We start from the raw sequence: 26,484 nt of genomic DNA, 5'->3' as shown, positions 1-26,484 counted from the left end.
ATACACACACACACAGTCTGCAGGGTCACCATGGAACTGTTAATGACCAAATCAATTAATCCTAGACATGAACAGGCAGAATTACTGAATGGAAGGTTACAGAGACAGAGGACTGCGAGACTGCCAGAGGTCGATAGTGGAGGGAAGAGAGGACAAAACACACTTTGCTTAATCAAAAGCAAATCACTGATGTGAGTGTTATTGCTTGACTTAAGCCCTGCAGGGGCCACTGTGCCTGAATTACAATAATTGTATATATTTGTAGGGAGGATATTTTATTTTTATGCTATATCCATCTATCCATCCATCCATCCATCCATTTATTAATAAATAAATAAGTAGATATAAATAGCTATAAATAGCAATGCACCTGCAAAAAGAGGCCCAGAGAGACAGGCAGTGAACAGCAGGTGGCTATAAACCTCACTAATCTGGCCTTCATTCTAAATGCCAGTGTTGCTGGGTAAGCTACATCCTCTGCAGTTATTACTTGAGTGAATTACTCTACCTGGAGGCCTCGGGCGGGGGGGCGGGGATGAACTTGTAGAAAGAGAAAGACGCTGCTGGATTGGACGGAGGGACAGATAACACAGATAAGAAAGCACTGATGCAACGAGGCCAGCAGACTGAAGTCGGTCTAAGCGCCTCTACTACACACTTACACACATGCAACACCTGCTGTGTGTGTTTACAGGACGAGTTAACAGAGCTGCAGCGGGAGGTGGAAGTGAGCCCGTTAACAGATTCATAATTGATAGAGCCGATACAGATAGAGAGCGAAAGAGAGAGAAAGGAGAAAAGTTAAGATGGAAGGAAACAAAAGCAGAGAAAGACTGGAGGGTGCAAATCACTAACTGCCATCGGTCCATCTCTAAGCTGTGTATCTGACCACACTAATGCTGTTTGGCCCGCTTTGAAACAAAAATAACTCATCTCCGCTCTAAAAATAATCCCCAATACTATCGGCAAGCATTTTCGTTGAAATTGTAGGCTTGAGTAACGACACTGGTCACGTCAGGCGAGCTTCCGAGCCGAGACAGCCCCCCTGAGTAGAATAAGGCGTCATATCCTCTGATGTCATCTTGCTACAGAAATGGCTGCATGTAGGTCAATAACAACAAAAAACTTGGGAGTACAGAAATGCCTAAGATATGTTTGCGGTCAATTAGAAACAGTGGCGCCAATGCATAGTCTTTCCCGAAGACAGCACAGAAAAGTTTATTTTTCCCATGGTAAATAATCCCTCGCAGAGTCGGTATATACTTTATATTGGTTTGAAAAAACTAGCTAAAGAGATCCTTGTTGACAAGTCACGAGTCTGCATTTGTGATTGACTATGAACAAAAAAAACAACAACAACAGCACAAAAACCCTGCACACTGACGGCCATTTGTATTATATTTAGAAGAGCTCATTGACCTAAATTTGTCTGATGTCAGGCAGGTGCTGCTGGCACTCTCTGATTGCTCTTTTGCTTCCTAGGCTGGAGGCATTGTTTTGGTACCAGTGTAGTTTGTCGTTATGAATTTGACCTCATAAAGATCCGAGGACCGAAACATCATTGCTAAGCTGAGAACGAGGGATAAACCGTGCACTGGATTTTAAGTTTTCTTTTCACAGCATTTTTCACAACAGACGTATTGTGGCATGATAGTCAAAAGACAAAGTGTGGTACTCATTAACTCGAGGAGCACGTAGACACTAATCTGCATTAGCTAAATATTACAAAACTACCCTCTAAGTAGTAAAGGCAAAACAGAAAAACTGCCTTTAGTTGTGTTAATCTCGAGAGTCCTACTCTTCTATAGTGCAAAAAATATCTTAAACTAAGGGCGCTCCGATCAGGATTTTTGTGGCCAACCACCGATCACTGGAAGCACTATCGGCCGATACAGATAACCAGTAAGAAGGATGCCTCTCTAAGTGATGAATAAGACCTGGGATTGAGAGGGATTAAGGACCTAACCTTCATGTTTTGTCTTGGAAAAACAGACACAAGCGAGCCCTCCTGTTGTGACAGGAAAACACAACTTGTAGCGCCTGATAATCCTGCTGCTAAACCTCTTATGATAGAAAACAAACAATTACTAGATGCCACCCAGCTGGTGGTGTGGCAGCATTTGTGCCAGAGACTGGATAGAGAGCATTTCCATTCAAAACAGGACAGGGACAGGGTAAGATAATGGATGCTAAACTGTAAAGACAAGGAAGTTTTGGTATCAGGCAGCGTCATAAGAGTTTCACGTTACGCCACTCTGAATATTTGTTTTATTTGTGCATGCCAGAAAAAACATTTATGCAAAATAAGCCAGATGCATCAGAGGGAAGAGGAAAGGATGTTATTATGCAGCCACATCTGTGGTTTTTCAGTGGAAAGTGGCTCCCTCACAAACAAACAATGAAAAAAAAACCTGTTCCCCACCTCAAAAACAGGATGAAATAGACTTCGGCCACACAATAACTGCCATTTTTAAACCACACTTATCACACAGCACTCAAATCCTGCAATTTTCCCCGAGACTTTTGTCTCTCCATGGGACAACCATGCCACCCACTGGGGCAACTCCTTCATAGAGGCCACCACATCCAGGAGACAGTCCTGCCCTCTGTCTCCTCCCTCATGCCCAGGACACAAACACAGGTGTAAATCAGCCGGAGTGACAGCTCACCATCCGCACTGTTACTCACCCTGGCAGCAAAATTCCAAACCACTGAGCATCCTCAATGATGCCTGGTTCTCAATCACACTCCCTCACCCTCCCACACACAGCCCAGAGAAAGTCATGGCCTCAGAAGATGCAGTTATGAAAGGAGCAGGTTTAAATGATGTCTGTGCTTGTGAATAAGGGAGTAGTTAAAGAAAAACAGACCGTTCTATTGAATACCAATGTCGGCCCAGGGAGATTCCACTCCTACCAGTCGGTGTGAAACATTTCTCAGGATAGACAGAGATGCACTGTTCATTGCAGAAACACTGTACAAACTGTACAAACTGAACTATTGTATTTTTTTTTTTATTACCGTTTACCGTTTTAATAAGGAGCAGTAAAATTGTATTACAAGTCAAGGTTAGCCGTTTCCCACACAAGTTGCTTTCTTCTCTGTGAACACAATTCTCAACCTGAGGTGAGGAAATCTATTGAAGACTTTATCACATGGCATACAATGCCTGAGAATGAAAACAGCCAATTTTACAGGAGGTGTATGGGAAAAATAAAATCCAGTCGTCTGCTATCATTATAAAGTTCAAATGGTCAACTTAAAGAAAAAGGAACAGTGAATTCAAGCAGTCCGCTTCTTCTCACAACTAATTCAAAAAGGAGTAGAAGAACTGGTCAAGGCATCTTAATGTAAGTGGAGGTGGGGAGTCTTCACTTCATCATATAACAAAATACTGCTGTATGACCACAGGATTGATTGGACGAGGGTTACAAATTTTGGGCATAGACGATATATCACTAGATCCCCAACATGGGTTTAAAGGGGTTGGCCTACATGAGGCGTCCATGTTTGCTTGGTTTTCAGGCTCCAATGTTTTCTTTTTAACACTAAGTGGCATATACTGTATTTGAGCTTTCAGAAAAGTTTCCCAGTTGTAGGACCTGAACACTTTTTTCAGGTCAGACACACGTTACTAGCCGAGATGCCTTTCCACTTTTATCTCACCTCCTCTGTCAGAGTAGCCTACAAAATGCTCCACAAAAGAGAGAGAGTTTAGTTTAGTTTTCAGACAGTTACGAGACAGGAGCTGATGGGACAACTGCTTATTTTGAATAATCTGTGTGGATTTACTGTCCTGTTTGGGACCTATGGGACCTGACTTGGAGTAAGCAAGCTGTTAGAATTCTTATTAGCTCTTTTTCTTCTCACTCTTCAATAACTATTAATTGAATAAAAATATGAATTGTAACATTTCTGCATTGAAACGTCTTAAAGCAACAATATATTTAGTTGAGTTGTGTTCTAACGTTTACATCGAGAAGGTGTTTTATTTGGTCACCGGTCCCTATACTTTGTTGACTGGAGATGCTAGGACTCACGTAGAGTCTCACAAACACCTTTCTTTTGTCCTTCACAGCCAGCACATGAAGCCTCGACCGCCTCGGCCCCCCCATTCTTCACTCGTCCATTATGTGCTTGGTGTGGACGTATGATCCCCAAGAGAGTAAAGAAGCAAGTCCTCTAGGTGCCATGACCTGACCCTGACCAATATCCGCGAGACAGAAAGACAGATGGGCTGCAGCAACCGCGACAGCTGAGCCCCACACTGAGCAAGAAATGTAAATATACACATATATAAAAAATATACACCTACACACCCCTGCATTGTAGGTAACATCACGCGGCAGATACTCAATAATACACTTGAGAAAGAGAGACAATCTGACATTCCCATTTACAAGATAACTGCTGGAATGACCGGTAAACAAATTCTGAGTTTCAGTCAAGAAGTGAAGTAAGCAGTGACTTCAAAGCCTCATAGCACCATGCCGGTAAATGTTTGTTATAGTGAGGTCACAAAAATGTTAACTACATATTACATAAACCTACTGAGTGAACCAGGCAGTACATCGGATGTGTCAGCACACCATAAAAACATCAAGCACGCACCACAGCCGAGTCGGCCCATTTCATTTTCTTGAAAGTCAGATATTACACACAATTACGTTACAGCTCGCACAGCAGGAGTTCCGTAAAACACAGAGAAGCATCGCAACGACGACAATGATGCATACAGTCCTTATAATAATAATCCTTAGATGAGCTTTAATACAGTGTATTGACTCCTCCACCTGTTTACCTTACTTCACCTGCAAAATAAATTCTGTGAAGCAAAATACTCAGTGCTAGAGAAGCCACGGTTTATATTTTCAAGAGAACAAGTTTTTCTGGAATATTATCGTGAGGCCAAATAGTTATGTTGCAGACTGCAGCGTCTCAGGCAATGCTAATGGCCACGTGTGCCTTCGTCTTAATGGTGCCATTTAACTCGCTCGTCGTATACAGCAACAGACACAAAGTGCTTACAGAAACACCGCAAAGCAAACATGTCTGTAATGAGCGAGCAGCGCTGTGTTTTTGAGCACCAGATGGAGGAAGTCAAAATTGTTTGTATTGGCCGGTCGCAGATGCTGCACTACAGCTACTCTACTGGGTACAAGACAACTGTTAGCCAGGCTGCTGGTCAGCATACAGCAGACTGGCACCAGAGCTGCCAGCAACCATGGGCTGAGACAGAGCAGAAGCCGGACATGGACCACCATAACGATGACCAGCAGAGCAAACGGAACACACAGCTATAAATAAACCCTATAAGCCTAAGTGCTCAATTCAGATTCATTGCTCTGATCTGAATTTGTATTTTTATTTTGGCTGGTTCACCATTTTTAAAATGTGGCCAATATCAAATTCCAGAGTGAACGTCATGCAACACGGGCTGAAAAGTCTATCGCGATCGTGAAGTTTCATATTGTTCGATATCGCTAATCATTAATAATTAATAACTATTTTCAATCATTTTTAAAGACCACATCAGACCACAAGAAAAGCAAACATCACCGCAGCCACTGACGGTTTGCATGTCACTTGTAGCACCTAGGGATTTGATTTGATTTGATTTGAAATGAGCCAGGGAAGGCGCACACGTGGAATTCGTCTGTTCACGTGTCACTCATAGCTTGCTCCATTATCAGGGGATGTGAAAGGTTGTTTAGGAGCGGGGAGTATTGTTATAGGCTTTCCATTGGTTTGCATGTAATGCAACTATCCAACATGTTAATTCCTCTAGTCTTTTATCTTCAAACTGAACACAACAAAAGTCACAAAAAACACAAAAGTCGGTTCTTCCACAACCCCACCTGCTCCGTTTCACCACCACCAGCACAGATACCTGCTCCTCCTGCTGAATCACAAAGAGAGGTCAGTGGCCTGGCCCCTCCAGGGAGGCTGTAAGTGGATCACACAGAGTAATGGCCCCACCACCACCACCACCATCTACCCTGTCTATGTTTTTCAATCTGAAAACATGTAATAAATCAAATTACCAATAAGTTTAATTGCCCAAGCATATAAAATATTCATTTAACAATTGACTGCACTCACAGTCCTATTAAGTCGTTTGTTTGTATGTCTGTATTTTTTCACTCGATTACATCGGAGTCCATCCTTCACCACTTTTTTTTTTTTTAAACCACTATCCTATGTATCCTGATGAGAGAATAAACAAAAATCTGTCTTTGACAGGGCTTGACCCTTCACCCAGCTCTTTTCCCACCATACTGACTGACATACTGTAGGTCAGCTGCCAATCATTCGCCGGGACTTAACAAGCTGTCCACCGACTGAAACATTTGCACGGGATAGCAAAAACAATAAATTAATGGAACTCAAAATTGCTTAATAGTTCCATGTGCTCCAAAAAAAGCACTTGTTGGATCGCTAAAACGCCCCTCTACTCGCACCTCTCCATACGGGACAGTTTCTGTAACATTCCCAAATTGGCAATCCAACAAGCCTCCATGCTTTGGCAGCAATTGTCCAGATGAGGTGAGCAAACATGGGAAAGTATGCAGTGTGTGAGCTCCCATTGCAAGCTCCTTTTCTATTATCCCTTTCTTTCATTCTGTTTTCAAACTTGAGCAACACCGTGAATTGTCTTAAAGAGAGCCTGCACGAAAGCCTTTCATTATCTTATCTACTCCCCTCTATGACGAGTGTGTGGCCAGTCAGCCAGCAGTGTGTTAAATCTTGTATTTGTTTTTGGTCGGTGCATCTCATGTCTCTTTAAGACCAACATTTCAGTTGTAAACCCCGATTACTCATAGCTGGACCACCGCTGCTTTTATTCATCTCACAGGCTTAAACAGAGCATCACTGGTTGTTTCATCCTAAGCCTTTCTTCCCCTTGTCTGCACTGAATCACATGTTGCTGTGAATGAGAACAAAACCAACAACAGGGCGTGTTACTACACGCATTTAGCAGTAAGACTCTCAGACAGTGTAAACGGGAGAAAGACTGGCGGCAGTATTTACAGGGGGATCAACTGAGGTTCATGTGCAGTCAAGTTGATCAACCGCTTCCTGCTGCTGAGAAAAGTGTGTGTGTCGAATGCACCTGAGGCACGGAACATGGGAAAAAAAAGTGGACGATCGAGTATGGAAATGACGATGAGATGATTCTTTGTCTGATGAATCGTTGTATCCGAGGGCCTCTCCTTTCATCTCTCAGTTAGCTCCACCAATTAACATACTCCTCCACCCCGCTGTACAGTAAGCGGACAATGTAAGGGTGAGTGTAACCCCGTTTCCTGGTACCCCTAATCATTTTGCAGGGGCTTTGGTTGCTAGGAAGAAGACAGTAGGCATGAGTAGGGGGAGGCGGGAGAACAAAGCCTCGATTGAGTTTCACAGAGGGCGCCCCGAACCCTAAATGTGAGTCACCTCATTTAAATATCATCAGTCCTAAAGTGGCGGTCTGACAATGCACTGAAAAGAGTCATCAAGGGACTTTACACCGCAGTGGATGAATGTGTCACTAATGTGTGCGATTCAGCTTGAATTAAACTTTTCAGATGGCCTATTCTCTGTTCTTGTAATCGAGGTAATTGCCTACGGCTCCTTTCAGCTCCGTGTTCAATCAGACGGTGAAAGACATCATGTCCGGCCGATGATGCTCTCTATGGCCTACAACAGGCGCTCCAAGTGGCTACGCAGCACCTGTCAGCAGCCTGATAATACCACACACACACACATACACACACACACACACACACACACACCTCTCCATTAATTCTTTCTGTCTCCCTATCTTCTTCATCACTCACTCTGAAGCGCTCTCATCTCTACTCCACATTCCACACACACACACACACACACACACACACACACACACACACACACACACTTCCTCCTCCACTCGAGCGAAGGGGTATCACTTTCTACCAAAGGCTGCCTTTCATTTCACTGCTGCTTTGTCAGTGAAATTTGAGACATGAGGAGGCAGTTTGTTAAGTCTGTTGATCTTTTAGAGAGTTTCATGTTTTATTCCAACCCATGCCAAATCATCAGTAAGGTTTAATGTAAAAGCATAACGAGGAAATTCATCAGTTCCAGCAATTCATTTCTACCCTTTAAATGCTTCATTAGGTTTCGTGACAAGGTTAGAAGTTTAAAGGAAAAGTTCATCGAAAAAAATTTAAATTCAGTGATCATCTAGGCAAGGCAAGGCAAGGCCTTACCTTCAGTCTGGAGCTTCATATCAAAACAGACTTCTAACCAACTGAAGTTGGATGGGGACTTGTTTTAAAATGTAAATAAACAACTGAAATGAAACACAGAATGACGATCCAAGTCTCAACAAACCCCTAAATCCCTAACCGATTTAAAAAGATGTCAGTTACACCCTTTTTAGGTGCCTTACCGGCATTAATACACACCCCATCTTAAATGGGAGCGAGAGCTGGACCAATGCTTGTGTCTCAGTGGCCGTGGACACTCCTCTCCATCATCTCTGTCTCATACTGGTGTCTCCTTTGGTGGAGGTGGCCTGTCTTTCCTGTCTGCCAGCTACATGTTGTTTCAACTGGATTAAATCTTTTGAAATCAATTTGGGATCTCTGGGCTTCTGCAGACTTGGATAACAATAGACAAGCTGTATGGAGACATTTTGTGTTTTATCTCAGTTCTTTAGAAGAATGATGTTTTGTGGACTACGAACATTCACATGACTTTTTATTGGCATGGGATGGAGTGGATAATGAGTAAGTCAAGCCATGAATTCATTTTGGCTTGACTTTTCCTTTAAGCTTTGTGGCAGTGAACAACAGAGTAAGACATAACCCAACTACACTGTGTTGTAACACATATCCAGCTTGTTGATTCAATTGAATCTTTGACGTGTTTGGTTTGGATTCTAATAAAGTATCAGCAGTCATGTTCTGTCACCATCCGTCCAACCACAACTTGGTTAAGTGCAGCAGACTTTGAGACCATCACGGCCCACAACTTCTTTTCAACTACTGCATGACTACAGCGTAACAAGCTGAGGTGGACAAACATCAATGCTTGGCGCTCACACACAGTCAAGTTGATGGACAGTGTTTCCCAGATGTCAGACTTTTGATATGAAAACGCAGACCGCATTATAATCACCATCTTGTTGCTGCTGCTTACATACTCCCTACTCTACATACTTACATACTCCCTACTCTACATACTTACATACTCCCTACTCTACATACTTACATACTCCCTACTCTACATACTTACATACTCCCTACTCTACATACTTACATACTCCCTACTCTACATACTTACATACTCCATACTCTACATACTTACATACTCCCTACTCTACATACTTACATACTCCCTACTCTACATACTTACATACTCCATACTCTACATACTTACATACTCCATACTCTACATACTTACATACTCCATACTCTACATACTTACATCTACTCTACATACTACATACTTACATACCATACTCTACATACCATACTCTACATACTTAACATACTCCATACTCATACAATACTTACATACTTACATACTCCATACTCTACACTTACATACTCCATACTCTACTACTTACATACTCCATACTCTACGATACTTACATTAGCTCCATACTCTACATACTTACATTCTACATACTCTACATACTCTACATACTTACATACTCCATACTCTACATACTTACATACTCCATACTCTACATACTTACATACTCCATACTCTACATACTTACATACTCCATACTCTACATACTTACATACTCCATACTCTACATACTTACATACTCCATACTCCATACTCTACACTTACATACTCCATACTCTACACTTACATACTCCATACTCTACATACTTACATACTCCATACTCTACACTTACATACTCCATACTCTACATACTTGTTGTGTAATGACAAATTGCCTTGTGCTACCCAATAAATGCATCAGGTATAAAACTATAAATTCAAGCCACTTAAACACATTTCAAATCCACATTATCCTGAAAACAGGGAGTAGCCATCTCTGTGACACACTATTAATTATTTTTTCGATAACATGTTCTTGGAAATTACCTCATTGTTGGCTGAGGAAGCCCAGATACTCTGTGGAGGAGGACCTGGCCCCCATCTTCAGTGAGAATGAGATAATGCCAGTGTGAAAAGAATTAAGCTATCTGCAAGACTTCACTGTGAAAACTGAACAAACACGCACAAATCTGGCTAAAACTATTCTTTTGAGAAATGAAATGTGATACACACCAGCTGATACTTGTGTATAAATATGTGCGCACACACAGTACTCTTGTGAATGGGAGGGCTAGCACTACCAGCAGTAATCCTTATTTCTGTGAAATGGTTCCCACGGGGAAACACTGTTAAACCTCATTATGAAGCAACTCATTCACTTCTGCATTTGCAGCTGCCTAAACCACACTGATCTGCCATAACACTTTCCAGGCCTTATTTGGCATAATTGACCTCACACAAATGTCAGGGATGAAATTGTGTATATCAATATGTCATATCTCAATTGTGCATTCTCAAAATTGCAGCTGAGTGCCTCAAACGTGCAGATAATGTGTTTTATTAACCCCAGAAGAAGACATAGAACAAGGCCTTACAAAAAACAGAGTACATAAGGATTACACTAATTAGACTGACAGCACAGAGGAAACTAACCCTTGACACACAATCTGTGCAAATATATCCAGGTGTGCACAAACCACACACACACACACACACACACACGCACATAGAGAACTTTTATGTTTGCCAACTTCCCCTTCTATTGTGTTGGGAAAACTTAGCTGTTCAGTGTTGTGGTATCACAGGTGAGTTACAAGTAGCATCAAGTCATCTTTAATCATATCTAGACTGTTTCCATCTATAATACACAGTCTTATATTGTATCTTTAAAAGCATGCCTGTGGATACTTCTTAGCCTTTTTGAGAACGAAAAAAAAAAAAAGAAATTGAATCCTTGTAGAGTTTCTTAAATCCATTCTTGAAAGAAAATCATTTAATATCACTTCCCTGCCGCGAAATACTTTAGCCAACAACTGCAGCTTCAGGTATGAGGGATCCCTAGGTTTCCCATCAAACTGCCCTGCAAGTTGAAGATACTTCACATAATCACTAAAAAGCTTTCACGTGCCTTTACAGGAATGCCAAATTTATTGCTGGAGAATGCAAACTATTTAAAGACATTAACGTCTCCACAGTTATAAACTGACCTCCAAATAAACCAAGACTGGACTGCTGTATTAATAGTCCACCTAGGAGAGAGAAACTCCTTCAGTAGTATCAAGTAGTGTTGATTGACCACAGAAGTTTCCACACACGTGCATGCCACAAAAACACATCTGAATGAATGAAAAGTTAGTTGATATATCTAATTGCAATATGACATGGTCACAGGCTTCTATTTCCAAGTCAGTTAACTTCGGGACTAAGATGGGTGCTATACACTCCTGTACCACAGTGCACACTAAGAAAAACGCTGACATTGGGTCTATGTTAACATTAACTTCATTAATTTGAAGCACTTTCAAAGTTCTCCCATCTCTCTTCTGCCAACAAACTTGTTTTTCTATTTTATACTCTAAGGTAGGGCTCGGAGATACGGCCTAAAAATTGAATCTCTGATTGTTTCACACCAAGGGGCACTATGAACTACAGGAGCCTATGGTGAGCGGTGGCAGAGTAAGTTAAAGAGAAAATTGATATTTATATATATATATATATATTTTTTTTTTTAAATCGTCCTAAACCCCAAACTTGAATTAATCGACTTTACCGATTTATCGACCAGCCATACTCTGAGGATATGTTTTCAATCCTTATCTGCCAGGAGCTCACAAAAACCCTTCCCTGTTGGGAGCAATAAACACCAGTATACAAACAGTTCCCCAGTCAAATCACTCAAAAATGTTACAATGTTCTTGGTAATAATCTTGATGTGGAATAGATCTTGTCCAACTTCTGTATAAGCAAAGAGAGCATTATCATAGCAGAGAGCTCTCATTCACTACGACAAACATAACAAGGACCCAATTCTCAAGAAACACTAAAAGCTGAGGGACAATTGTATCCCAAATGCCATAATAATGTTGACACTACTTACTATAGTTACAAATATCAGTAATATGTACACAAAATAAGGACGTTTTTAACCATAATATAGCTTAAAAGTTAACAATGACCAACATGATGGGACACTACACCATCTGTCTCACACTGGTTTCTTCTGTGGTGAAGATCTTTCCTGTCTGCTTGACAACATGCTGTTTGAATTGGATTATAGCCTACCATGGTCTGGGTAAATACTTGATTCTGATTGGCTGGGAGGTGTGGATTAACGTTTGATATGGACACCTCTGGAACTCTTCCAGTTCCAGTGAAACTGCCTGTTTACTAAAGGTGGGACAAAATATTGATATAGCAATTTATCATCGTCCTTCCCCACGCACTACGAGTATTGTCCCGGCATCATTCCTTGGCTACTCGCAGTGGCGCTTATCATTTGTTATTTGTTCATGAAATTGTCTTATTGATTTGGAGACAGTAGTATGGCTGTTTGTCTCGTTTAACATGCTCTGAAATTTGACTTACTGTTTGTTGTCCATACACAATGTTATTTGCTTTCAGTCTTGAGGCTAGCATCTGACACAAAGGGTTCATTGAGATGAGTGGAATAGTTTATTTCCCATTGCTAAGTTGTAACTATGGTCCGTCTTATTTACTGGCACAGTGACACATATCACCAATAAGATCCTTATGGGATTGTAGTGATTGTTTTAGCTATTAGTCAAACTCTCAGGTGATACCAGGAAAACTGAGTTACTGCCTGTGAAAAAAGTATTTTATATTATATCATAATACGATATTCTAATCTAATACACATAAAAATATATGCAACCAGTCTTTCAGCTGCACAACATACAGTTCTGGCCCTCACCTCGTCCATTAGTTCCTGATAATCGACATCTTGTTGGGTATTACCCTTTATTTATTGTATAAAAGTAATCCAGGCAGATACAGTTCTGGTATGCTGTCTATGAGAGAATCCATGCTCGAACAGACTCAGGGAGAATGTCTCACTGAGCTTTTCAAGTTGAGATCAAGCTTGACAAAAACCTATGTATCCTCTGTATGACAACATACAGAGAATGAAGCTTATCACAGCAAGTAAAATCCTGTCAGTCAGTGTTACTCAGCTATCAACCACTGTGGCCCAAGACCCTGTAAATTTTCATTCTCAACACCATATTATCTCCTCCATCTGGCTGAAGTTTTGCTTCTCAGCAAAAATTAGCTACTGTAGTGTTTGTCTAAATAACATGTGCACTATGTTGAGAAATTCAGGCTAGCTGAGAGTCAATATTTAAAAAGCAAACACAACAAAATGGCTTGAAAACTCAAGCCTTATGGTCGTCTGGACCTTTGACCCCAACTAACGTCTGTCAACTGATCGGACAAAATAAGGTATAGAAGCTCAAAGCATGTGGTAGGACAACAGCAGAGTCCAGCAATTACATAAAAAAATGTACTCAATGTGGAGTACTCATTGAACCTTTTTATAGTAGGTATAAAGTCCTCCTGTTAAAAAACACCTCATGCTTTCATGCAGTGTTTCACCTCCGGGATGGTTTTGACATTTGTGAGAATAAGTGAGTGCACACTTATCTAATGCTGTGATGCTGCTTCTCTCTGGTACAGTTAATACTGACTCTTAGACTTCGACCTTCCTGCCCAATCACCAAAATAAATTGATGGCAGTTGACCTTTAAGTAAATGATGATTGAAACTTGCTATTGACAATACTGTGCTTATGATTTGGTCAGGTTTAGTCAGTGAAAACTCTTGGTTAGTGTGGGTGTCACTAACTCGATTGTAAATCTGACATCAATCGAAATGACGCCACGCTCAAGAACTTCGAAATCAAAGGTGAAATCATTCCCCCCCATTTAGAGATTAAATTCTAACTTGATATTTGGTAGTCATGGCCTAAAAAAATGCTCATGATTGGAACACAGTGCATCAATTAAATTATGTTATCTTTCTGAAGGAATTATCTTTATTATTCTTACACTGTGTTTAAATCCATAACCTTAATTGCCATTATGACTAGTATTGTTGTACTAACCTACCTTAATGATGACAAGTGCACCAAGATTTCTGTAGTTTTCTGTTGGAAAAGGTAAACCAAATTAAAAGTACCGGGCACCAAACAGGCATATAAATAACATGGCCCACATGCTAGGAACTTGGGGCTGACTTTTTAAACATTGTATATTTGTTAATATCCTTTGCCTGTAAATCTTAATTTGTGGCCCATTGGTACGGGGTATTCTGTTCTCAGGTGGATGGTTGGTGCATGTATCCCTAGCAGATCTCCCCCTACAACTTTTTGTAGCTCCAATACCTGCTCCATCCTGTAAAGAAGCAGTCTGTTCCACAGTGGCCCACTGGCACACAATACTTCTCTGTTCGCTGGATGCCAAACGCTTCAGTCATCACCCTCCATGCCACCCCTCCCCATCCCTCCTTTGCTATCTGTCTCAGTCTTTTCTCTCTGTATCTGTCTTTCCCTGACCATGACAGAATCTACTAATGGTCGGTCAGATTAGCATCCAGCCGTTGAAGGGACGACTTCAGAACGGACAAAGAAAAAGCTGCTTTGTTTCCATCTGGTGCCAACGACCTCGGAAGTAAGAGAGGAAACCGGTGGCCAGAGAAAGTATCACTAGAGCCATTATAGTAACCAACTGTGGGTGGGTCTGAAGGAGAACTTAGAAATTGGTGACATTTCAGTAGTTATTACGGCATGGATTTGACCCATTTCACTAAACACTGATAGCTGATCATTTCAAAAGTTGTTGGTGTTTAATATATTTTATTGTACATCTCCTCAGTTTGACTAATTGAAACACTTATGAAATGGAGACAAACCATATCTTCTGCATGTTTTAACTTATCCAGTAACATGTCAATCTATATGTGTATAGAATGTGGAACAGGGTGCTTAGTTGGTAACTCTCTCATTAACCACCTTATGTATGCAGATGATTTAGTGATTCTATGTCCATATAGTGCTGGTCTTCAACAGCTATTGAGGATATGCTCACAATATGGGATAGATTTTGACATCAAATATAATGTAAAAGAGTCATATTATGATTGTCAGAAGCAGAGAAGACAGAAAATTTGTATTTCCTGACTTCTTCCTGTCTGACATTGCCCTTAAAGTGTGTAATGAGGCAAAATATTTAGGCCATTACATAACCGATGATCTATCAGATGACAAGGACATTTACAGACAATGCCGAAAGCTGTATGCACAAGCAAACACGTTGGCGCGTAAATTCAGTATGTGTTCAGTGCCTGTGAAGACCTCCCTGTTTAAAGCTTTTTGTACCCCTTTATACACTGCTCACCTGTGGCGGTGCTATAAAAAAGGCAGCATGCGGAGAATTACAGTGGCCTACAATGACAGTATGAGGTTGCTGTTAAAAGCTCCTAGAAGCTGCAGTGCTAGCCAAATGTTTGCTAATGTTGGTGTACCCACTTGCTCTGCTGTAATAAGGAATCTTATATATAGATATATGTGTAGGGTATCTGACTCTGTAAATTGTATTATTTTAGCCTTAATTAGCTCTGAACAGAGCTCTACCAGGTTCTCGTCTAGAATGTGGAACCACTGGCGTTCAAGCATGTATGTAAATATATGATGTGTGTATGTGTGTGCGCGCGCGTGTGCAGGAGGGGGGATATGTATGTACATGTATGTGCGTATAAGTATTTTATTCTATTTAATGTATTTTTATTGTGCTATGGACCTCTCATGAGATGTGTCCCTAATAAAGATTGAATTGAATTGTATACAAGCTGTAGTCCCCTAACACATTGCACTATTCACCATAAACAAATCTGCAACCCAGTGAACCTGCAAAACAAAGCCCAACTCCACCCAAGTCCATCTATTCAAATTCTATTCAAATCTGAAATGACTCACCAACTGCTTCATGGTTAAGCTACCATTATTGTACACACACTACTGCATGATCACTATATAGCCTCTGATATCAATCAAAAACATAGCTCTAGCTATGACTTGTACCAGCATCCCCCTCTGGGAGTGAGAGCCAGACAGGATCTGCTATTTACTGATGGCAATTATGTGACGTAATTTAGAGCAAAAAACGTAGCTTTGTCACCTCCCACAATGACTGGAGGGTCAGGCTCTCGATAACAACACAGTGTAACTGCATCCATATGATTATAAGGTTACAAGATTACAGGTGGAAACAGGGCTGAAATACTAAAAAATAAAAACACACATATCTCAGCATCATGAGTATGTGTGCCATTGCGCCTCTTTTGGCTCCACAATGCTGGCATGCTGATGAAATGACCCACTGGAGAAGCTTTATGCCAGGGCTGCTTGGTTGAGCGTGAACAATCAAAAGGCAACATAAAGGCGAGCCTTCGTTGCAGGGATGTTGCGGAACTTTTGGGTGAAAAGGGATTCTTTCACTTGTGATGTTTGTAAAATATGCCTAGACTTAACATAAATTACTTTGATAATTCCCTTCTGTTAGTGGACATTTAAGTAATGGATGGCTTGGGGTAATTGATCAATTTCGAAACAAAAGTAATATTATATACACGCCACAGAGTATAGCACACACAAGCCCTATTGGTTAGATAACACATAATCCTATCCCCTTGTCTGTCATCATCCAAATCGAATCGTTACAATCGGAGTCATGAATGAGGGAAGTTGAGTTCATAGTTCTAAGAGGCTGTTGTAAAGGGGTATTCACAGTCAAATTGTTGTCAATGAGCAGCAAAGTAATAGAAAGAGACTGTGCCAAGTGGGGTAAAGAAGAATGAATGCCTGTCCAACATACACACAAACATACACACACAAAGACGATTGAGAACATGCTTTCAAGTTCAGAGACAAAAGCACACACACACACATACACACACAAACACACACAGACCTCCTTTTTGCTGATCAGCAGAGATGCTAACAAGCAAATGAAAATTCACCCTCGGGGGGCCTGTAGCCAGAAGGAGGTGGCAGCCAGGATACACAGCAACAAGTTTACAGACCTACAGCTGACACTACTCGAGACGCCACGCACACAAAGTGGGATCTTAGCCGGGGGAAAACAGGCAGCTTAAGAGAACCTTCTTGGGCTAATCTGCATTTTTCTAAAGGGACCTCTAAATGACCCCACCCATCGCCACCATCACTCTCCCCCACTTCACTCTTCTTTCTCCTACTTGACATCAAGTCAATAGCTATACTGCAGCCATGTCAGAAATAAAATTTAATTTGGCTTAACTGAATGCAGCCATACATGGACTAAATGTGGGTAAATTACGTTAGATTTACAGGGAGAATCTGATCAGCGATGTAAGCAACACTGGATCATCTGTGTTTTTCTCCTAATCACGTTTGATTTCAACGATGACATTACATACTTGTGCTGATTCCTTAGAGAAAACTATGCACAAGGCCGCAGAGGAAAGAAGAAGGCCATCTCCCTGGATATAGCAAGCAAAACTACATCCAGCATTAAGTTCAAATATCCTCTTGTCATGTAACATTTAAGATGACCTTACCTTTTATAACCTGTGACCATTACAAATAAAGCTGTAATGGTCAACATTCAACAGTCAACATTTTTTTTTTTTACCGTAGGTAGAGAAAAACTCACGTTTCTGTGTTAGCTCATTCACAGCAACAAGCAAAGAGCAGGTGGCGATGACATCAGCATGTAAAGTGTGTAAAAACATAGCTGCGTTCTCATTACCCTTAGAGTACAGTGTCAGTTTCTTATGCCACATGGTCAAGTTACTGTCGCTGTCATCTTTAGAGATCAAGGCAAGGAAGGAAACCATGTCACAGGACCGGCATAAGGTTACATAGCTCCCAAAGCACTCCAAATATCAACACAGGCTACATGAATAGTGCAAACTAATAGTCCATTAATATAGCACCGTGACATAGATCCTCTCATGCTGATGGTGCAAGCTTGGAGATGTGAGGTCAAGTGGAAAAAATGGAAGGTAATACCTTATATCCAGTGCCTTTTCTTCAAATTTAGTGCATGTGTTGTATCCTTGACATTCACTCCCTGACTCTACAATACTTACATGGATACTTACTACAACTTCACAAATAATCTTTGCTTGCCGTGATTTACTGGACAGAGCCACAAACAAGTACACAATTTGGCCTATTTTGGTTCTATTCACTTCAACTATGTTGAATTATTCACAGGGCAGCCATAAGGGGAATAGGCGTAGTAATGTTAGGCAGGGGCCATATATGGAAAACCCTCATAAATAAAACAACATTTGACAAATAAGCTTGACATCAGTCAAGTGAGCACACTGCTTTGCTATGTAAGACTATAGCCTTCATTGACTAGTGACAAATTGGTTACAGGCTGTCATAGAACAATGGGCTTACAAAAGCCTACAATCATCTAATTTATAAAATTATTCCTAACCACTCTACTCCTACCATTTTGTGTAGTAATCCAATTAGCTTGTGGTTCAAGTTCCTATTAGCCCAAAGCTTTAAATGCCAACTATCGAGATGTAGAAAATAAGAAGACCACAGTACTTTCCAACTAGGGGTTTTGCTCTTCTTAGTAGCGTATGAGATAGGAATGAAAGTGTCCTATAACAAACCACAGCACTTTCCAGCCACTTGTGTGTAGGCCTATGTACAGTAACACATTATAGCTAAACCCTGTCCCTGAGCATTCAGGACACACAGTACTTTCATTAATGCCTCTGCCATTCACTTAGCCTCTCTGCTTTCTCCAGCAAAAGACAGTCTGCAGTGAGACAGGAGGGAAGCATGCCTAGATGGTGAGCACAACACTGGAGCTGGACTACACCGAGCCAACACAGGTGTCTGATGGCTGGCATCTGCTGGGAGGACTCATTCCTGTGCAACAACGCAGAGGCTTGGGGTGTGCTGAGAGAAGCCCTACACCTCTGTAGGCCAAGCAGGGACAAAACAACACAGCACCACTACTGGTGATGCTCACCAACTGTGACCCTGCCAGACCCCCGCCAAGTGCAGCATTTTAATCTCTCCGTCTGGGATCAGCAGTGCAGCAAGAGGCTCACAAGTCCACTGCGGAATTGCAACAGAGATTAGTGATACCATGAAGAAAGTGGGTGATTATGCATGGACAGCAGGATGGATAGATGAATAGATGGATGGATGCATGGAGTGAGGGAAAAAAATAGGTGGTTGGAAAGTAACAGAATAAAGGAAAGACAAAATACATGAAAACGAAGGGGGAAGACCAGGAAGGACAGATGTTTAAGTGGGTTAATGGATGGTTGGACGGGCAGACACATTTCTTGTCATCTATATGCTGTAAGCTGCTAAATCCATCACTAGCATTTTGTAGCTACCGTATGATACCCAACATGGCCACAACAACAACAGATATCGTTGGATGTCACATAACTGCAAGGCATCTATAGGTTACAGTGTGTTAACCTATTATACAGTGTGTTAATAAATGCTTCAGTTTCTCAAGACAAAGTAAAGTCTTGGGCCCTGGAAGAAAACAAACATCTCCCCTGTGCTTCTGTGCTTTCTGCTCGAAAGGCTAACACAGCCCTAGAAATAAACACAGTTGTGATGTCACTGATGTCTAAAATAACACAATAACTTGAAAGTTAATTTCCAGAATTAAAATATATAAGATACTCAATACGGGGAAGTTTAATACACTGTCAATGTCTTTTACTGTGTCTAAACTGTTTGCCATGCATGCCACGCGCATTCTCAACCTTTTGCCACCTCTTTCTCAAAAAAAAAAAAATCAAGGGAAACCCCTGAATATACAGTCTTATATCAAGATAATTATATAATATTATCAATATATCTATAACCAGTCCTATTGTCAAATTAACAGCATAAATGGAAACACTTTGCCCAAGTGTATTCGTGACATTTCAGACCTCAGACAAATACAGTTCATATGCACTATAAAAATGATGAAAAATGAAAAGCATACTCGTCTTCATATTTCATATGTTGCCATATTTCGAAATAGTTGATAAAATTGGTCAGCTTCAAAATGTCAAGAGGCAGCGCTTGGAGACCTGAGCTGAGAAATCAATCAGTGTCCGATAAAGAAGCAGAGAACTCGCCACAACTATCCGAAAGCCTCTGTTTTCATGGCTGCATTAATCTTCCACTTTATCTCTAGAGTTACATTCCAGTTAATGCAGTAAGAGGTGTTTTAGAGAACAGGTGTGAAGAAAAGGTGAAGGATGAGGTTTAAAATGACAACACCTCAACCTCAGACAAGGCAATTTCCTGTTATTCTTAGTGAGCTGATAGTGATCCAAACTAATGCTTGGATTAAGAGTCTTAAACCACTGTATCCTACCCACCCTTAAGCCCCAAGAAAATAGCCTTGCTGCTGACAAGCAGTTATGGAGGCCAACTGTTGGCTTTGTCTCCCCCAAGAACAACGCAATGGGCTGCTGACAGGTTTCTCAACAAGCTGCACTGTTGTAATGACAAGGAAGCGTTTGTCTCAATCAGCAGGTTGCTCAGATGAATTCTGGGAGTTGAGCCTTGGGCGCACTGCATTCTTGGTTCCCACACCTCCCTCCCCCCTACTCGGGTGACCCTCAACGCCAGGAACAAAACCCTGGGAATGCGAGCTATGCAGAGCTGCAGCTCGGACACCTGTTCAGACAGCCAACACAGGGAAAAGCCTCCTACGCTGGACCTCATCTGTGATGCTGCGGCCGACCCCACCCTGACCTCTACTGCCACTGTGGTCACAAATAATCATGAATCAAACATCTGTTTTCACGTCACAGGCACTCACACAGGCCAGACATTACCTCGGGGGAAATCCTCGCAGCTCTTACCAACACTTTTCCTTTATAGGATGCCCTTCATTAAAGAGCCTGTGAGCCCATTTACCAAAAAAGCAAGGGCATAATGAAGCCATCGCACACTTGTCTCGAAGGAAAGCGGTTGACCTCATAAACACAAGCCAGAATAATGAAATGTACTAAAATATCAAATCTCCTGAGAGACTCTCCCTGCCCAGCTGGTACAGACCAGAGGTCTCCCAGCTTTTTAGGCAAGAAGAAGAACTAGGTTATTCCCAGAGAGAGCACGGGGTCTGGCCAAAACTGCAGACCAACCGGTGAGGTTTCCGAGTTACACAGAGAAATGTGGCTCTCTAGAGATTCTTCAGTGGAACTCAAATACAAGAGAAAAGGTCATCCTCTAACTGTCTTTTCCTTTTTCTCACAGCCAGACAACCATAACAGTGACTACGATTACATGCACACTAATCAGGATACGACAGTTGCGCAGTTTCAGCTGATAGCGATCACTTAAGCTGTTGTTTCTTTACTTTATTATCATGTTGTTGTTAGTCCATATGTGCAACAGCTTTGAACCGTTAGCCTGCTGTGCTTGTAAGGGTGGACACCAATCGTTATCGTCCGATATACCTTGTAAAAAGTTTGAATGTCGGTCTCTATAAAACCCCAATCAGAAGAAGCTTTTTTCAGATAAACACACAAGACAGTTTCATTATGCACAGACTCACTGGTTGCTCACTAGCTCCCCTCCTGTCAATATTAATAAAGATCTTCTGTTCTCTCCTGGTGTCACCAGTACAATATATTTGTGAGGTCCTGCCAGCAAGCCGTTTGTGACTGAGGGGATAGATGGACCGGTACTGCCACTGACTGTGCTGACACACTGTGGAGAGTGAAAAAACTATCGTTGTAGTAAGTAGCAGTCAGTTTAATTCATCATTTGGGATTGTCTGTTTGCAATAAGTACAATGTCTACATCATCCTGTAGGGGGAAGAGGGACCAGACACCACTTTTTTGAAGCCCTACAGCATGAGATCCCAGCTAACGGAGCTAACAGCTGACTGGGCTAACAGCTGACTGAGCATTATTTTGCCCACAAAAAAAAGAACAGTTCTTACTCTTTAAAAGTTCATTTATTTTTTCTAGTAAAACGTAAAACATACTTTATCTTTTATAGAGCATTTTGCTCTTTTGCATAAAGGTATTGACATAATCTGTCAAATAAGACCTGCCAATTGTAGATATTCAATACAAGAAAAGATGCTTTTATAGAACAGAGGGTAGCCTTCTTTATCCTCATAAGCACATAGACAAAAGATATGCAAAGTACATGTAAACATAGGCAGTGATGAGGAGACCAACAAGAAACAACAATAACTATAATGGCACACAGTAGAGTGCAAACCTCCACTGAGGCCCAACAGTCCCCTTAATTCAATCAAGCCTAATCCAATGTGAACCAACAATATCTGCTAAACCATAATTTAGGCTAACCAGATCTAGGATGCACATTGGAATGTACTCATAGATACCAGCCACCTAAATATACCTGAATTTTGTTTTGTTTTTTTTATTAATATCCATTTAAAGTTTCTGAAGAAATGAATGAAAATGTGGAAAAACATGCTTTCTCACAATTTCAAAAAGAAGCGAGAGCAATTTCTGGATCCATCATGATCTACACCAAAATGTAATGGCGTCTTCTCCGGGCCAAGACACATCCTCCATCCAAGCAAGTGAGCAGAATGGTTTCAAATTAATGAAACAGCTGTATCTACGTTGTCAGACACCAATCTTAAGTAAATTTTCTGAAAGCAGAAAACATAGTTTAATGATTCATTTCCCCTGTGAGGACGCTCCTCTGACATGAGTTAGGCTGCACAAGCTATTCAACACTTTTTTTCCAGCAAGAATTGCACTTCCGCTGACTGATGGCCATGTGTGCATTCACAAGTATGCTATGGGGAACAATTTGCATCAATGGAATGCAAAATAATTGCATTTCCATTTTCAAGAAAACACTGCAGACATATTTCTGAATTCAACCACATGAAAAAATATATAGCTATTCTGGGCTTTTTATAGATAACATTAAATTATCATAAAAATACATGGGATGTTAAGTGCATCTCGTGACATGGGCCCATGCATATCATGGCATGGCCTCAAGCAACAATTGTTATGGGAGAATGGTGCAAGACCCAAACACATGTTGTCATGCAACATTGGGTGGACAAGACACACATTTGAAAGTATGCAGCACAAATGGCTGAGTAGGGATTCAATGGAAGCTGGCCAAGTGCTGAGTCTCCCAGTGGGCCCATTGGCGCTGTCAGCCAGTGTCAAGCTCCGTTGTCACCACACTTGACTTAGCGGGGCACAAAGCCTCAGTATTCCCCGCGGCCATGTTACATGTCACACAGTACTTCCGGGGAAGTAGGAACTCCGGTGCGTTTAGGGTGTGGGTGTGTTTGTGTGCGTTTTTGTGGAAGTTGGTGGTTTTGTCACGAGGAAAGTGTCATTCTTGTTACAGGGTGTGTTAATGCATACTAAGACTTCTGTTTTTTGTTTTTTTTTGTAGTTGTGCTCCATGCTTAGCTGTGCGGTAATAAGTGATTCTAGCTAGTAGTGCTAGCTTTTGTACTTGTTGTCACTGTTAACTTATAAAACAGATATCTTGCAATTACCAGACATTGTGGTAGCGCAGCACTGAAGCGGCATTCACTTTCCCACGGAAACAAGAGAAGTTTAATTGAAACAAACTGGAACAGTGACTCTTATGAGTGACTAATTGCACATTTAGGTGTGCTTAAATTCTAAGAGAGCGAAAGCAGTTTAGCAGGTTTTAGCAAATTGGTTCCCAACAGGTTACTTTTTAAAATCTTATGTATCAGATGATGCACCTAGCTAACTTATAGGTTAACAGCAACAGTAACGTTAGTTCGTTTTTAAGTTACTTCACAGTCCCTGAGTACTACGCAAAGTCAATTAACATTGCCTGTGATCATATGTAGTTGTATTTCAGCTAGCCTGTGTTCTCTGTGTTATGGATAAAGCCATAATGATACTTTTTTTTTTGCTTCCCATATAATTGCATGTTTGTTTTCATCGGCTTGGCAGTGTGAAGACAAGTCATTAGCTGGTGTTAGATACTAGATATGTGTTGGTACTCACTTTGCATCGGAGGTCGGAGTTGAACGATTTCTCGTTGGCCACAGTGCAGCTACTCCAGTGGTTCCTTCGAAAACCAAACGTTGCTGATTATTTATTTTCCTCTTCCGAGACCGTGACTTGCTCCTTGGAACCTCCTAAACTTGTGCCCCTCTCTGCGGCTACTGAACACCAGCTTTTTAAAATGTTACGCCTCGGCTGTGCCACTCTCCAAGACCGATAAAGTGTGCTCCCAAGGCGCTGATTTGGAAACGGTTTGTTTATTTACACGCAACGTTGGCGAATGGATATGTGGCATCACGACGCTGTTCTGAGATCAGCACCTAGCCGGGCCGCTTTCGCACAGAGCCCCGCCCAAATCTTTTCGTTCACTGGTCAGTATTGCTATAAGGGCGTGCTCAGTGGTTCACTCTGTGTCTCCATTGGCTTTTAGCACTGTCAATCATCAGCTAAATCTCTTAGAAATAGTGTAAATAGACACAAAAATATTCACAGGAAACGGCTATTTACAGATGGAAAAGGGTGGTGATTTTGAATCTGTTTAATCTAAACGATTGCCTGTTTGCTTTTTTTTTTTAAAATAAATTTTCCAGATTCTATTCGATCTGGAAGTCCATCCTTTTCTACCGTTTCTGCTCTTAACTTGTAAAATCATTGGCATCGTTTGCCATATTTTTTTATATTTTCATATAACATTTTTTTTATAATTGCATAATATTAACTCGGAATTAAATAAATGAGTGGTCAAGTACAGCAAGTGTTTGCTTTGGTTTTGTTTTGTTGCTTTAATACTTAGAGATATAAAAGTGGTTTGATAGCACCCCCTACAGGTCATGTGAGACAGAGAGCAACAAGTAGTCAAAAGGCAGTGTATGGGTGTTTCTGCCAACATAAATAAAGGAATTAGTCTTAAAATAGCTAACACCAGTGTTTACCTTCAATTACAGTCAGTCGTGTGTAATCCTACTAACCACTCATCTCAAGACACCCCACACATATGGACTTCATTAAAAGTAGTAAACAAGTTAGACACCTTAAGACAGAAAGCATTTTACTTTACTGCAAGATTAAACATTTTAAAAGTCTGTGAATGTGTGCGTGCATGTGTCCATGCATTTTCTCTGTGTGTGAACAAGTTCCAGAATTGTATTGACAATTGAAGCACCCCCTTTTGTGCCCCCTTGTCCCCGCGGTAAAATGTGCTGTGTGCCAAAAAAGCTGAACCGCAGCTTCCTTTGTCCTCATCCTGGGATATAATGTGGGATATATTGTCTGGGAACAATAGGACCGAGCAGCCCTCTTCTGACAGCTACTCACTCTTCACCATTAACACAACACACACAACCTGGTCAAAGCCATTAAATGTGACGAGAGTGCTCCGTATGCACAAGCAGTTTCATTTCAAAGGCCTGCATATACATGATCATTATACTCCCAAAGGGATTTGTAGCCTACATAGTTGTTGTTTTTATTGTTTCACCGTATTGCTTCGTCTTAGATATTTATATTTTATGTTACATTGATATGTTTTTGCTACAATATTACTGTTGCCTTTGAAAGCTGTGTGCAGAGCTTTTTTTCAGTTTAAACATTGAATACTGTGATTAAATACAATGTCAAGACAACCTGGTGCCATTGTTAATGTAACAATTGTGCCCTTAAGAAAATAACTACAACTTTTATTTTGAATGCTATCTAATTAAATGGTTTTCACGCCAAAAATTAAAAACTTTTCGGGAAATATCATGGGAGTAATTGCAGGGATTTATTTTTATTGTGTTATCGAGATAAACCCTTCCATGCGATGATAAAGTATAACCACTAGATGTCAGCAGAGAACAAGTCACTGCTCCATTTAGGTCTGTAATGGTCTATTAAAACATGATATCGGTAATCACCGATTGCAAATGGATTACCTACATGAATGATTCTAATAGTTAATAATGTTGGTAGCAAATGACTAATTATCCTATGCTACAAGACCAACAACGGGGTTGACAAGTTCTTGAGACTGGTCGACTCCAGTGTGTCCCGGATGTTGCCATCGGAAGGGGGAGGTGGAGAATGGGGGTTGCACATAGGGGTTGCAGTCAAAGTTGCCAGGTCTGTTCTAAATCCACATTTGTCAACCGTTGGTGATGTGTATTTCCACAATACCCAATTTCATGGAAGCGCCATTCGCATAACAATATTCCTGACACCCGAGCGTATATTTTTAATTATTTTATTCTATTTTTTTGATACCACTGCAAATCCTTCGTATGTGAAAACTTAGTTGGCAAAAAAAATACACAATACTTATTCTGAGATATCCATAATCATACATACATACATACATGTAAACCAACAAGCAACAGCACATCATGTTGGTCATGATCTGATTTAAC

At 41.0% G+C, this 26,484-nt stretch overlaps 1 protein-coding gene across 1 annotated transcript in view; it reads right to left on the bottom strand.

Annotated features, from left to right (window-relative positions):
* Positions 1-24,330, bottom strand: part of odad2 (outer dynein arm docking complex subunit 2) — a 204,766-nt gene extending 180,436 nt beyond the window's left edge. The window contains exon 1 of the mRNA XM_030398319.1: positions 24,101-24,330. The gene's annotated coding sequence lies outside the window, so the exon portion shown is untranslated. The remainder of the gene's footprint in view (positions 1-24,100) is intronic.
* Between the last annotated feature and the right edge of the window lie 2,154 nt (positions 24,331-26,484).

The sequence above is a fragment of the Sparus aurata genome, chromosome 19 (genome assembly GCF_900880675.1).
Source record: "Sparus aurata chromosome 19, fSpaAur1.1, whole genome shotgun sequence".
NCBI lineage: Eukaryota > Metazoa > Chordata > Actinopteri > Spariformes > Sparidae > Sparus > Sparus aurata.
The sequence above is the reverse complement of the archived record's forward strand: the minus strand, read 5'-3'. Positions and strand labels throughout refer to the sequence as shown.